The sequence below is a fragment of the Montipora capricornis genome, chromosome 13 (assembly GCF_036669925.1).
Source record: "Montipora capricornis isolate CH-2021 chromosome 13, ASM3666992v2, whole genome shotgun sequence".
Lineage (NCBI taxonomy): Eukaryota > Metazoa > Cnidaria > Anthozoa > Scleractinia > Acroporidae > Montipora > Montipora capricornis.
In genome coordinates, this window is record NC_090895.1 from 45,594,979 (window position 1) to 45,604,978 (window position 10,000).

At 39.8% G+C, this 10,000-nt stretch overlaps 2 long non-coding RNA genes and 1 pseudogene across 2 annotated transcripts in view; all 3 read right to left on the bottom strand.

The window, feature by feature from the left end:
* LOC138029439 (uncharacterized) overlaps positions 1–1,225 on the bottom strand; it is a 9,212-nt gene extending 7,987 nt beyond the window's left edge. Inside the window, exon 1 of the long non-coding RNA XR_011127879.1 lies at positions 1,158–1,225. This is a non-coding gene — a long non-coding RNA (uncharacterized lncRNA). The remainder of the gene's footprint in view (positions 1–1,157) is intronic.
* Positions 1,226–4,858: 3,633 nt separating this feature from the next.
* LOC138030160 (uncharacterized) lies at positions 4,859–6,863 on the bottom strand (annotated as a pseudogene).
* A 741-nt stretch (positions 6,864–7,604) lies between these two features.
* Positions 7,605–10,000, bottom strand: part of LOC138029453 (uncharacterized) — a 3,210-nt gene continuing 814 nt past the window's right edge. Inside the window, exons 2-3 of the long non-coding RNA XR_011127881.1 lie at positions 9,503–9,574; positions 7,605–7,676 (exon numbers count right to left, since the gene is read on the bottom strand). This is a non-coding gene — a long non-coding RNA (uncharacterized lncRNA). The remainder of the gene's footprint in view (positions 7,677–9,502; positions 9,575–10,000) is intronic.

The following is a 10,000-nucleotide window of genomic DNA, read 5'->3' on the forward strand; positions in this document are numbered from 1 at the left end:
CCAGTGGAGTTACGTCGTTTCTCTGGGTCCTGAATGGATAATGTGTCCTGCTGGTCTGCGGGCTCTAGAAAGTATACCTACAAGTTTTCAAATATGACTATTGATATTTAAAAGGGCTGTGTTACGAATAAAGCCAGATTCAGTGATTCGAAACTGGCAACCAAATCATGCGTAACATAAACTGAAAATAACTACTCAAAGTATTGAAGAAATGTTAGAATAACTTGAACAGCAAATACAAAAGGAGTCAGGGATGGGCAAAATTAAAATAGTTTAAACTGGATTGCAATATGGGTTTTGAAAACTTTTCAGCCTGGCAGTTATTCAAAGTTTATCTCTGTTGTTTGTAACTGAAATCATGTGTGCACGACAGACATTTTTTTTGTCACGAAGGTTTAATTTGTGTTGTTTTAAATAAATTTCCGCTTGAACGTTAAGTTGCGTAGCGAGTGGGAGTGAGTAATTATTAAAACTGTACACAAAATGAGCTGCACTGCCGTGAAATAGCCCCTTTAAGGTGTAGTGCTATGTTCCGCCGACCAGCGGCACAAATTGTCTATTCAGGACCTGGATAAACTACCTAGAACTCAAGGAAATCTAGCACCTCAACGAGTAAAGCATCCGGCCGGTGTTAGGGCGGTCGTATGTTCGAATACTGCCTAGGACTAGTTTCCCATCCTTCCCACGGGCACATTACACCTTAAACATCAATAGTTGCATAGACGTAACAAAGTGTATGTACAGCTAGATGTCTGAGTGGTTTATTCTTCCAAAAACGAAAATAACTTCGGTCACAATTTATCTATAAAAAAAAGTCAAGGTAATCTTTTCATGCTCTGCTATTCAAGATGCCACAGGTACTGCGCGCAGTGTAACGAAGTGCCTGTGGCAGACGGAGCCGCTTGATTTTCACCACCGGGAATCATGAATTATTCATAAAGCACTTGTGCGGGATATTCAAATCACTACTTCTGGAAAATTTTGTTTAAAAGATTAAAGCACCAAAAATGGGTCGTTTAATCGTTGATTCAGGTCCCGTGAAAAACGATCAACATAAAGTCCATAGAAACGGTCGATAAATTAGGCATGAATTTAAATTACAACAGTTCAAGCTTGTCAACAGGTAATTACTCAAATGTCTTTGCATTAATACTTACATAACAGGTGTGAAATTTTTGCCATTAATAAACGATCCTATGTCAAATGTTCTTAGCCTTGTCCGTATCATGAATCTGCAAAAGATATATGAAATTTTGGAGGAGAAATTCTGTCCGAGTTTCTAATTTTGAATTACCAAAAAAAAACCTTTATCGTGATATCCATCGTATTGTCGCACAACTGAGCTCACAAATTTGGTTCCATTTAAGCGGTTATAACATAATTATCTTCAAAGTTGTGAAAAGTCGCTCATTTCTCAGTTAATATAAAGAAGATCTATTTACTTATTTATTTGGACTGTTTTTACACACAGGTGAAAGGTGAAAAAACAACAGGACTCCGCCTCCCCACATGGTATTCTCAGTTTAATTGGGCAAACCACCCCTCCGAGAATTCAGTGTCCTATTTTTTTCGTTTACTGTGTTGGTTCTTTAACTTCCCAGAACAGGCGTTGTGAGGAATGGCCTATGGTTTACAGTCTTTAAAAGGCAAATAACGTGAAAATTGTTATTTTCCTATTTGAAAGTCCAATTAGAAATGAACTTTAGCGAAAGAATTCAGTTTCGATTCAAAACGATTTTTAAAATCCTACTTTCATTTGATACACCCCTTCAGCTGGTCAGAATCTCACAGGATCGCCGTGACGTAGATTAAGAAATGTTGTTGTCGTGACGTGAGGGCCGGTTGCACTAGGCAGAATTTTTGTTTACTTTGCAAAAAAAAAACTGTCATCGAGTGTTGTAGATGAGTGCGACCGGCGTTTTTCGCCTTGACAAAATTTTGTCCGACCTTACCAAACTTCAGAGAAGCTGCGACAAAAATCGGGGAGCCCTTGGGCTCGCCGATTTTTTGTCAGGCGATTTTATCGCACTTTTTGGTTTCTTTAGTGCCACAAAATCCATGAGCACCTTCCATACTCCATTAACGCGCGAACAGGTATCATGTTAATTCAAAAGCGCGCCAAACTGAAAAGTACTTCAGTGCAACAAGCATGGACAGGGAAAATGTCGCTCGCTTTCCGTATCAAAATTTCGATTTTCAGCGGTTTCAAGGAGCAGCTGGCATTGGACCGTACATGTCATTACTGACAGATGAACAGGAACAGAGAGGGAGTTCATTTAACTATTATGGCTCCCAAATTTTTTCAAGCCAGATCATAAACGAAGAACCAAGTTCAAGGTCTATTTCCCCCGAACCTACTTCTTCTATTGCCGATGCCTCTGCAGCTGCTGTACAGAAGAAGAAACAGTATGAAACATTGACTAAAGAAGAGGAGAAATACTTACTATAGTCAATTTGTGGGTGGAATAATACGATCGTCTGGAAAGTAAAGACTCGAGAAAGTACTGGGACATTATCACCCGAGAAGTTAACGAAAAGCTTGGGAAGAATCGATCTGTTGACAAGTGTAAACAGAAAATAAAGTACCTGGTGGAGCGATATAAAGAAAAGAAAGACTGGAATAGAGAGCAGTCCGGTGGAGCCCTGTGGAAATCACCCTTTTACGATGAGCTGGATGCAGTGTTAGGAAACCGGGATGCTGTGACGTTCTCTGCTGAAGACTACCCACCCCCCCTCCCCCTCGAAACAAAGAAATTCGAAGCAAACGATGATGCACCCTGCGAGCAGAGCCTCCTTTTGTATTTTTCTTTACTGAGGAGGAGAAAAGTAGGCTCTGCCTGAATAGCGTCAACTCTTTGAAGCCGCCGCAGCCCGAACTTCTGGACTAGTCAATCTTGTTTTCTCTCGTCAAACTGGTTTTTCCAGTGCGAGCGTCCATTTAGTGACAAAACCGATGGTTATAATTGAGCCCGCTGGCATGAAAAACCAAGATGGCGGCGAGATCTGGGCTTGGGTTCGAGACTTTCTAAAACTTGCTCACTAAGTTGCGGCGTCCCTCAAGGGACTATTTTGGGTCCATTGTTGTTTTTGCTATATATCAATGATCTGCCAAATTGTCTAACGAATTGTGTGCCATGGATGTACGCAGATGACACCCACCTAACATATGCGGGTGACAATACAGGCGACATAGAATCAAGTCTTAACCATGATCTAGAAAATGTTAAAAAATGGTTGATAGTAAACAAACTTACCCTGAACATGACAAAAACCGAATTTATACCGATTGGATCAAGGCAGAGGTTGTGTGCTCTCACAAATACTCCAATTCCAGAGATTAATGGTGCTCCTATCACTCAAGTTTCTGTTGCTAAATCCCTGGGCGTGCTTATTGATAATAATCTTAACTGGAGTAGCCATGTCGATAAACTGACAAAGAAAGTAGCTTCTGGAATTGGAGCCCTCAAACGTGTAAGGCATCTCGTTCCTCAGACGACATTGCGCTCTATTTATCACGCTTTACTTCAACCGCACTTTGACTACTGCAATGTCGTCTGGGGAAACTGTGGTATCACGTTACATGACAAATTACAAAAACTGCAAAATAGAGCAGCCAGAGTTTTGACCTTCTCTAATTTTGATGCAAATGCTAGCGAGCTATTCAAAATTTTAGGCTGGAAAAATCTAGTTAGCCAGCAACAAATTGCGCTGGCCACAATGGTCTATAAGTGTCTTCAGGGGCTAGCACCGGAATATCTATGTTTTAAATGTAGAAACCGCGAATCTGTTTATAGTTTAAGAGACTCTGAAAGAAAACTTAATGTTCCGTTTCCGCGGACAAATTATTATAGAAACAGCTTCAGCTATAGAGGTGCTACTGTCTGGAATAGCTTACCCCTCAAAGCGAGACAAGCAGAGTCTCTTGGGCTTTTCAAAAATCTGATTAAAGACATATTTTAGTAAAGAGCACGGCATTCATGGAAAGCAGCTTTAGAATTAATATAGTTTAATTGTATTTTATTGTAATAATTTTAAAATTTTACCTTTTGTAATTTAGATTTTAGCATTGTTTGTAATCTTAGCTGATGATTTTACCGTGCATAAATAATAAAATATCATATCATATCATATCATATCACTGTATCCTGGCAACATGCAGCGCACATTCAAAAAAGATCTTACTCGATTCATGCAGAGCCTTTCTCGAGAACGCCAAAATCGAGGAAGCAAAAGAAAGGCTCTGCTAGCAGGGTGACGATGACGGAAATGTTGCAGTTGCAAGCAAGCAGCTGAGAAGGCAGCGTAAGAAAAGGCGAGTTCCAAAAGCAGAACAGCAAGGGCAAGAGTTCGACGAAGAAAGCCAACTGCAAGCCAAGATCCTTAAGTCGGTCACCGAACAAGGCGCGCGAATGACAGAAGCGATCGAGAAGATGCACGATTCGCACAAGCAGCAAATGGAGATGATCACACAATTTATGGGGGCCATGATCAGTATGATGCAGAGCAATGCCACTAAAAACTACAGTCTCGGTCACAAATGTTGTAACACTTACGGACATTTCTCTCTCCTTCCCTTTCAATGTTGATGTTTATGGGTTCCAGTGCAAAAACTAACCTGCAAACGCAACATTAGAACGGCAAACGCAACATTGAAGGGAGGGAGGAGGAGGGCTGCGTTATCAATAGCTTGGATGCGAGTTACGTGCTGTTCAAGAAAGTGTTACAACTATTTATGACCGAGGTTGCAGTCTCAGTCACAAATGTTGTAACGCCGACGGAAATTTTTCCCTCCTCCCCTTTCAATGTTGATGTTTATGGGTTCCAATGCAAGAACTAACCGGCAAACGCAACATTGTTCATGATCACTGTTTTCATCGTTTTCCTTCTACTCATCTCCATGTAATATGCAAAAGCTATGTAGAACGGCATACGCCAAAATGATCTTCGAAATCAGCTGAACTTTGGATTCTTCCATACCCATGAGGATTCTCCACCTACTTTTCAAAATTCCGAACGCACACTCGATTTTCACTCGCGTTGATGATAGCTCCTGGTTAAAACGGATATCATCAGGGTCTCTGGTACCTTCAGGAAAGGGTTTCTGAAGCCACGGAGAAAGAGGACAGGCGCTATCCCCGGGGGAGGTACTGCCATATATGGACTATATAGTTATGTGCCGCTGTGAAGGGTATGGTTTTCAAGCAGTTTACTCTAGGATAGAGTATATAAATCCTAGCGTTTGGGTCTAGAATAGGGTATCATTTTTCACGAAACTGACCATTTGGTTGAAGATTTTATCAAGACTAAGGAAACCAGAAATTCCCGCTAAAAAAATATAAAAAAAATTGAGTCGGCAACGTTTAAGTTTACGCAACTCAGCCTCAACAGTGTCGATAAGTTAAATGGCTATCATGAAACACTTCTGGGTATTAGTAACTGTCAAGTATCGGGATTTAGACGGAAATCGGTGCGAGGTTACTCTAGTATAGGGTAGCAAAATTCAGCTGAACTAGCTCTGGTATAGGCTAAGGGTTCCAGCGTTCCAGCGGCACATCCCCACTCAAAAATTCCTAAAGTAGCCAATTCCAATCGACTCGATGCACTTCCATCGACTCGATGAATTGGTCCTGCAGCAAGAATGTCTCCATGCTCTGCTTTCTCGTAAATTATGCTATTTCCAAGAACTCGTGCGTTATGCATGCTTCCCGGAAACCCAGCTGCAACATCCATGAAAGCCCCTTTTCCATTGACAACAGCTTGTACGACAACATCGTGTTATTGATAGCGGCTAAAATAATCGACTGCACTATCCTTTGGTGATTTGATTTTGATGTGGGTGCAGCTATATTCGGAAGGTTGGAAAGTGGCGTGAATGTTGCTATAGATGCTGATGTTTCTGCCACTGTAGTGGGAAACTTAATACAGTCAACTCTCTCTTAACGGACACCTCTGTAAGACGGACACCTGGTGGTGGTCCCGGCCGTTTCTTGGTCATTTTACTACAACCAAACTCTCTATAAGACGGACACCTCCTTAAGACGGACAACGGACACTTTGAAATCGTCAATCGACACTTGTGAGGTACTGAATGTTAACCCTAACCCTAACCTTATCTAAAACAGGTAGGTTTCGTTCAAGTAAATAACTTAAAACAAACTTTAAACAGACGCGTATTCACTGTGCACTGGTTCAGCATTGTTATCTCAAAATTCCTGGGGTCATGTTACGTCGACTCTCTATTAGCCGGACACCTCTCTAAGACGGACAGCTGCATGAGGCCGGTCCCGATGGTGTCCGTCTTAGAGAGAGTTGACTGTATAGTCGTTTCTTAGTTCATACAGCCCATCCACGACGTCCATGAATGCTTGAATTGCTGTCGATTTTCCAACATTCATAGCAACACCGGCGTTTTCAAATGATCCTCCATGAGCTAAGCGATAAATTCCGATTGCAAGAACTTTTTCTAGTGTGATACAGTTTCTAAATCTTGTATCTTCCCTTTGAAGAAAAGGACGTAAGATTGTCAAGAGGCGATCGAATGTATTTCGTTTCATTCTCAGTTGACGAAAAAAAAAGTTTTCTGGTATAATTCTGCGGTTGAAGTGGATCTCGAACCATGATTCAGCTGGTCGGGGCAGCATCCAGTATGGATGAAATCGACGGCGACGTCGTAATGCACTCCTATGATTCATCTGAAGCATCAACAACACCTCCATTGTAAGAAGATGAATTCTCCGGTAGCAAAGCAACGTTAGAATTTGCAGCTGTTGTTGAGCGATATTCAGTTGTATTGCAAGGAAAACGGCAAGCATCAGAAACATGTTTTTTGGCAGAACCATCTTTGCGTATTTTGAAAACTGATATGGTGCTCTTATGTTTTGACCTCTGATCTTTAATTTAACTCGCTTCGATGAAATGTAAATTTGAAAAGGGCAAACAATTTGATTGATTTTTTCGGCATAAAAGATAAGATTGTCACTTCCCAGTGCGACCGCGTCTAACAAAAGTTTTGGAACAAATTTTTGTTAAACCAAAATTTTTCCTGAAATTCGGCCGAGCTTAAAAAATTTTTGCCGCCTGGTGCGATCCGCCCCGTGGGTCCTATGTTTTCTAGGTGATCAACGTTAAGGAATTTCTCTGTGATAGTTTTCAATATTTTTCAATAATAATAATAAAAAATCTATTATGTCTATGTGTATCATCTCTGAATTACGAGACGAATACAGCAGTGAAACTGAGGATTTTCAAATAGGTCTCCAGAGAAGACTTGAGCGAGTTGTATGCCAATTTTTGAAATGGCCGCCAATTTGAAAGCTTAAAAAAAAGGGTAGAAAAATCCGCCTGTCGTTCGAATGGAAAGATTGTTTCGCAAAGTTCATTTTTAATATGGACTTTCAGATAGGAAAATAAAATTTTTCACATTGTTGGCATTTTAACCGTGAATACTAAAGTAGTAGTAACTATAATTGCAGCACTTTTTTGACAGTGTTGATCTGACTGGGCGTCGAATCTGGGAGTGGCCTACAACCTGAGTAACTATATAAAACCAAGAGCCATTATGGCTCTTGATAAAACAGATGATTATGTCATTTTGTATGACTTACATTGTTAGGGTGTGCTTTTGGATAGTGAACACCCGCTCTCCAGTTGTGTTGATGGGGTTGTCAGAAAGCATTCTGTTGGAGAATAAAAAAAATATCAAGCAAAGGTAGAACATAATTTAACCTTTCTCTATTTCACGCACGAGAGGCAAGGCATAATCTAAAGAATATTGTTTTCGGTGAGAGAGGCAATTAAAGGGGAAGGAAATACATAGAGCGGAAAGGGATACTACGGTGTGTTATGGTCAAACCATGGTAATTGTGATTTAAAATATGTTTCACTGGTCTTACTTACAAATATTTAAGATTCTGAAGTTTGGCAAAAATTCCATTCGTCAAAAAAGTAATGTTGTTATTCTGCAGGAATCTGAGGCAAAACAGAGTAAGATTATGTCAATAGGTTTTCATGAGTAAAGTAGTTAACCTCATGGTAAATAGTTACTCTTTCCACCTCTTGGTGTAAATAACAGTGAGCGTATTGAGTTCATAGCACAGGCCTTCTGATATTACGCGATGGTGCGATTTCGCACAATCGACCTCAAATCGCATCCGATCGCACAATTCACGAAAAATCGCATAATTCACAAAAGGACGCACAAAATTCATAAAATGAAACATAAATCAACACGTTTCTTAGAAATTCCTGCATAAATACGCCATTTTTAAGATGATTTATCTTGGAAAAAGGCTAAAAAACCTTTGTCACCTTCGATTTCGTAAACATTCGAAGTTCAAGGCTTTATTTTTCATGTCGGGGACCTGGTACGAGTCTCCTTCTATTGGTGCAACACAAACACGCCCTTATATACACACCACTGAAATGACACAGTTGCCTTCTCTTAGAGGAGAAATTTGTGAAAAATAAGCGAAGTTGTACGTTTTTCGGCAAAATGTAGTTTCTTTCGTTGAAAACTGATAAAAACTTACTCATGGATAAGTTTGTTGTGAAAATGCTCGCTTTTTCTTCGACGAAGAAGGAAGTTCCCACATTCCGCCCAATCTGACAGCTCACGATCGAGCAAGAAAGTACCTCACAGGTACGGTCCACGTGGACGATGGACTGATGTTTTTCTCGTCGTGCAATATTAGGGCCGTTTATACGAGAGAAAATAAGCCGCGGCTTACTCTGGCCACGGTGTACAAAATACGCAAAAGGAACTATTTATACGAATATATATTCCCAGGTCAATATAAGCCGCGGCTTGAAAAAGACGTGAACGTAGATTTTGTACCATTTATACGGGGTGAACATTCGAGTCTTCTGTAAGCCGCGGCCAGAGAAAGCCGCGGCTTATTTTCTCTCGATTGACCAACTTCGGAAGTTCGTGGTTGACGAGCACCTTGATCATTCATTTGGCATGTTAGCTCTCTCCTTTCAACTTTTAACGTGGTGCACCGGTAGTGCAGAAGACCTCATTTTTTTTATTTATCCCAACTAATGTCGATCGAGATACATAATTACTGTTCCTTTGTGTTCAAAATGTCTTTAGAGCAGCAAAAAAGTGTTTTTCTTAACCTGAAACTTAAAATTGCTGAGAAAAAAATCGCATAATTTACATTATTTATCGCATAATTGGCCTTTCTAATCGCACAATCTGCCCTGAAAAAATCGCATAATTTGCATTTTTTAATCGCACCCTATCAGAAGGCCTGATAGCAGTGCAGTTTTGAAATATTTCTGGATGGAGCCATTATTGGATAAATTTATCTAAACATAAATAAATTGAATCAATTATTTTAAAAAATTTAACCACACTTTTGACATAGGGATATTTCAGTTAGTTTTCAGCAAGCAGTTCACCCAAGGCTGTTACCTCGGATAGCTAAAATGGTGTGGCTTGGTCAAACCATTCATAACTGTGATTTAAAATATGTTTGACAGTTTCACTGGTCTTACTTACAAATATTTAAGATTCTCAAGTTTGGCAAAAATTCCATTCGTCAAAAAAGCAATGTTGTTATTCTGTAGGAATCTGAGGCAAAACAGAGTAAGAATATGTCAATAGGTTTTCATGAGTAAAGTAGTTAACCTCATGGTAAATAGTTACTCTTTCCACCTCTTGGTGTAAATAACAGCGAGCGTATTGAGTTCATAGCAGTGCAGTTTTGAAATATTTCCGGCTGGAGCCATTATTGGATAAATTTATTTAAACATAAATAAATTGAATCAATTATTTAAAAAAAATGCAACCACACTTTTGATATAGGGATATTGCAGTTAGTTTTCGGCAAGCAGTTCACCCAAGGCTGTTACCTCGGATAGCTAAAACGGTGTGGCATAGTCAAACCATGATAACTGTGATTTAAAATATGTTTCACTGGTCTTACTTACAAATATCTCAGATTCTCAAGTTTGGCAAAAATTCCATTCGTCAAAAAAGCAATGTTGTTATTCTGTA